The 5,321-nt window shown below is 36.6% G+C and overlaps 1 pseudogene; it reads left to right on the top strand.

Annotated features, from left to right (window-relative positions):
- The first annotated feature begins 3,739 nt into the window (after nt 1-3,739).
- Nucleotides 3,740-3,838, top strand: LOC132280447 (small nucleolar RNA R71; annotated as a pseudogene).
- Nucleotides 3,839-5,321: the final 1,483 nt, after the last annotated feature.

The following is a 5,321-nucleotide window of genomic DNA, read 5'->3' as shown; positions in this document are numbered from 1 at the left end:
AGACAAAACAGATAGGGAACATGAATCTATTTAAGTGACAAGGAATAAGTGACATGATGTGAAACATGCTAGACAGTATAAGTATGGAATGCATCCAATGTGGAAAACACAGACATTGGGCATGTATAAGATGGCATGAAACACAAGAGATGGTGTGTGAGATGTGTGAAACAAATCTGTGAAGTTCGATCGATCACAAAAATGTGAGATCGATTTAAGTTCGATCGATCAAGAATGAGTGAGAACGATCTGTTACAGATCAATCGAATAAAAAGTTCGATCGATCGAACTGTGAAGTGAAATTCAAAATGTCACAGATCTGTGACGTGGATGGCACGGGGCCTTCACGAACATGGTCGTGGGCCCATCAACATAACAAATCAACCTATTGAGTCACTTGGTTCAGCCCAAAACTCTAAAAATTGAAACAAATCTTAAAATATATACAACCATATATACATATATATACACATATATACAAAAAGCTTCAAACTTCATCAATGGAGATTTTCAGCATCAAAATAGCTTAGATCTAGCATTTAAAACATGTATTGAACAAATTGAAGCTTGAAATCACAAGAGGTAGGTTCGGATCTTATCGGAGTGAAGAGAAAAGTGGAGATGCGAAGGGGGGTGAGATGCGAGTCAAGATCCAAGAGGAGAGAGAGTGATTCGACACCTGGGATGCTCGCCGGAGTCTTGCCGAAGATAGGGAAGAGTTGGGATGCAGCGGCGAAGGGGAAACGAAGGTCTGAGATCGATTCAAGTTGAATCGATCGAATGACCCTGAATCGATTTTAAAAACATTCCCTTGCCAGTTCGATCGATCGAACTGAATTTCAGATTGATCAAACTGACATCGATCTCTCCTCTTAAGTGACAAAGTATTTTTTTGATTTGTTTTTTTTTTTTTTTTTTTTGGGAAAATAAAAATAATAAAATATATATATTTTTTGAATTTTTGAAATTTAAAACAAAGTCAAAATTGAAAAATTAAGAACAAAGATCGATCTCCCCGAGATCGATCACATAATACCTTCGATCGATCGAAAATGCATAGAATTGAAGAAATGTTCGATCAATGAGACAGAGAGGCTTTTGGATGCAGGTGGATGCAAGTTCAAAATTTTTCTAAGTGTTGGAACTGCAGATCGATCCAAGATGAAGTTGGATCGATCGAAGAAGTTTAGATCGATCTATGAACAAGTTCGAATGATGGGACAGAGAGCTGAAATATGCAGGTTTTGTTCGAACCATTGGACAGAGAGTGATTTGGATGCAGGTTTGATGCAGGTGGGAAGTTTGATCGATTGAACTCATTTTGAGATCGATCGATTAAACTCATTTTGAGATCGATCGAACTTATGAAAAATGCTCAATTTCAACATAAAAGTGCATGCAATCCTAATCACAGTTCCTAGCAATGCATATGAACCCAAAGCCAATATCTAAACTTCGCAAGAAATGAAATTAAAAATAGAAATGAGGGAGGAATAGGGTTTTGACACCCTACGAAATGTCTTGCTAGTCTTTAACGTCTCTAACAAGACGTTGGGCTCTTTTAGCCCGGATCAAATATCTTGTAGTGCATCCCCTCCTTAATGGGGTGATAAGTGCTTTGAACTCCACCCAACAAATGATTCTTTAAGAAACTTATTGGATTAAGTTCAAAAGACGTTTTTTTGTCCTTGGTCAAGACAATCTTTGGGCTTCCACGCCCTTTCACAACAAGATTTTGAGACAAGTTTCTTTGGTTTTAAGGTTGAATATGGACTTTTTGAAACTTTGTTCTCACACAAAAACTCAATTCCTTCACTTTTAAGGTCATAACATTTCTCTACAACATTAATCTCTTCATGTTTGTTAAATGAATTGGGGGTTGGATTAAAAATATTCAATTTTACCTTCATGTGGCCAAATGAAATCTTCATTATCCCCGTCCTACAATTAATGTTGGCATTCGCGGTTGTCAAGAAAGGACGGCCAAGAATAACGGGAATTTGGGTTTTAAGATTTGGAACCGGTTCCGTGACAATGACAACGAAATCAACGGGAAAGAAGAATTTATTAATTTTAATCAAGACATCCTCAATGATACCCCTAGGCTTTTTAATTGATCGGTCGACAAGTTATAAAACCACCGACGTCGGTTTCAAGTCTCCTAAGCCTAATTTGACATATACCGAGTATGGAAGAAGATTAACATTTGCTCCTAGGTCAAGAAGAGCCTGATTAATGATATGATCACCAATGATACATGAAGTAGTAGGTGAGCCGGGGTCCTTAAACTTTGGAAGAGTGTTATGCTACAAAATTGAGCTTACTTGCTCGGTTAAGACCACTTTTCTAGGCGTTTGGCTTTTTTTCTTCCTCTTTTGGGTGCATAAGTCTTTTAAGAACTTGGCATAAGCCGGAATTTGCTTGATTACATCTAAAAGTGGAAGATTGACTTTCACTTGCCTAAACACTTCCATGATTTCATTTACTTTGGCCTTTTGCTTGTCATTTGAAATGGATCCTTTTAAGGCATCCGGAAATAGAGCTTTTGGCTCAAAAACCTTTTCAGAATTTTTCTTTGAAGTCTCTTCAACACAAGAAGTTTTCAAATCATTTTGCAAGTTTTTCTTTTTAAAATCACTTTTCACATCACTTTTCAACATATTCTCATTTATATGGTCATGCACATGCAATGAAGGAGGAATATGATATGAAACGGGGACGGGTGTCAACTTTTGGTTGCACCGATTCACTCTCTTCATTGGACATACCCACTTGGTTGTCCACAATCTTTCCACTTCTCAAGGTAGTCACCGCATTGACATGCTCTATTGTGTGACCTTCCGATGAAGAATGAGTCTCCACAACACATTATTGCTTTTGTGGGGCATTCAAAGGCATTTTTCCTTTCTCTCTAGCATTTAAAGTGCTAGCTATTTGCTCTACTTGAGTTTCTAGCTTAGTAATAGATTGAGAGTGAGAATGAAGTAATTGTGTGTTTGCCTCTAAAGTGCCCAAAGCGGTCAAAACTTTCTCTTCAAAAGCGGGACTTCTAACATTTCCTTGGGAATATGATGGTTGATTAGGAAAATGAGAATTAGAGAATTGGTTTCCTTGTGATTGGTATGATGATCTAAAACCTTGGGAACCTTGGCTTTGTAGTGAAGGTGGAATGTATTTCCCTTGAAAACCATCTTGGGAAGGGTTTAAGCCCTCCCCTTGGCTTTTCCAAGAGAAATTCGGGTGATTCCTCCAACTAGGATTGTAATGATTGCCATAAGGATTGTTCCCTTGATTAGCAAAAACAACATTTGCTTGTTCATGATGCTCACTTTGCATATGTCCATGGGGACAATTGGAAGTAGAATGTAAAACACTTGAATAAGTCATACATGTCTCATTAGATGCACGATGAGAATGGTTAGGGAAGGAAGATACTTGATTCGCCGAGTTTTGGTTGATCAAAAATTAATCAAACCTATGAGATAATGATTTCATTTCGGCGGAAATTTCATTGGAGTGGTCGACTTGATGTAAGCCAACACTCTTCCTACCACTAGAATTTCTACCATTTTTTGAATAAAAGGTACGATGCAAAGAATTTTCACTCATGCTCTCATAAAGACGCCACACGTCATCCTCATGCCTATCAATGTAAGAGCCACCCATAGAAGCATCAACCATGCCCTTGTAATTATCCGATAAGCTCTCAAAGAAATATTGAACTAATTGCCATTTGGGCATGTCATGATGTGGACACTTCCTAAGCAATTCATTAAAGCTTTCCTATGCCTCATGAAATGTTTCCCCATCCCCATGTGAAAATTCCCTAATTGAAGTTCTCATGGCATTGGTCTTAGAAACCGGATAGTACTTCTTTAAGAACTCTTGTTGCATTTCTGCCCAAGAAGTTATTGAAAAAGGCCTAAGATTGTTAAACCAATATTTTGCCTTGTCTTTAAGGGTGAATGAAAAAAGTTTAAGCCTTAAGACCTCTTTCGGCATGTCCGTATATTTTACGGTGGAACATACTTCAAGAAACTCATCCAAATGCTTGTAAGGTTCTTTACTTGGAAGTCCACGATAGTTAGGAAGCATTTGAATGGTTTGTGGTTTGATTTCATAGTGGTGTGCTCTAAATGGTGGCAATTGAATGCATGTAGGTGCATTATATTCATTAGGCACATAGTGATCTCTTAAAGCAAGGGGAGAATTAGCAATTGGAGGTGCAACATGGGCACCTTGGTTACCTTGAATGATGGGAGGTGGTGGAGCATAGATTGGCCTTGGCATTCCTAATGGAACTTGGCTTTGTTGTTGTGGTAGATGAATGAATGACCTTGACATGCCTAATAGAACTTGCATGTTATCATGATGCACATTGGGGTGGAGGATACCTTGTTGGTCTATGTGACCAAGGTCCTCCACATGGTCTTCATTGTGTCCTTCCATTGATAAAATGGATTGACTAGAACTACCTCTTCCCCTAGGGTTTCGAACAATGGATTCAAGATGAAAATTTAAAGGGACAAGAGTGGGTCTCAATGATCTACGACCATGCATGCACAATGCAACACAACAAGAAATAATGACAAACACTTCACCTTCACAACAAGTCAATAATCAACAAACTTTCTCCACGTGCAATGTTCCCATACTCCCATGATTTAACAACAATATGCAAGAAAAGTAAATTGCCTCCATGTGGGCTCACAATTTTTTAAATGGTGAGTCTATACAAAAATGAAAATACTTTGACGCAAAATATGATATCTCATGAAATTGATCTTTATTTGGGCTAAATTTTTTATATGTTATGCTTCATATGTAAATGAATAAGTATGAAAATTTTCTTACAAATATACAGAGTTTTTTAAAAAAATAAGATTTATGGAGGTTTTTTGCACAAATATTATATTTTTAAAATCCTTATTTCATAAATTTTCGTGCATATATTATTTATAATTTTTAAACAAACTATTTGTGATATATAAATTTTTAAAATTTGAGAAAATTAAGATTTGAGTACTTTTTACAATTTATATGCATTTCTTTCTTTTTTTACTATTTATTTTTTAATTTTTAATGCAGAGAGGCGAAAATGGCACTCCAAAACTCATGGAGAGACTAATCCAGTTATGGAGGCAGATGCACAATTTATACACTTAATATTGGCTAAATATAATGTGTGTATTACTACTTATTTTTTAGCTTAAAATATGCTCAATTTAAAGAATAGTTGATGAAAACTATGGGCAAGAAGTCAACAGACCCTCTAAAATAAAGGTGAGTCAGCACAAAATTGAATAAGACAATCAGGGCTA

The sequence above is a fragment of the Cornus florida genome, unplaced genomic scaffold (assembly GCF_030987335.1).
Source record: "Cornus florida cultivar Cherokee Brave unplaced genomic scaffold, ASM3098733v1 CherokeeBrave_3.0.0_Hap2_Chr10, whole genome shotgun sequence".
NCBI lineage: Eukaryota > Viridiplantae > Streptophyta > Magnoliopsida > Cornales > Cornaceae > Cornus > Cornus florida.
This window is presented reverse-complemented; position numbering and strand designations above follow the sequence as displayed.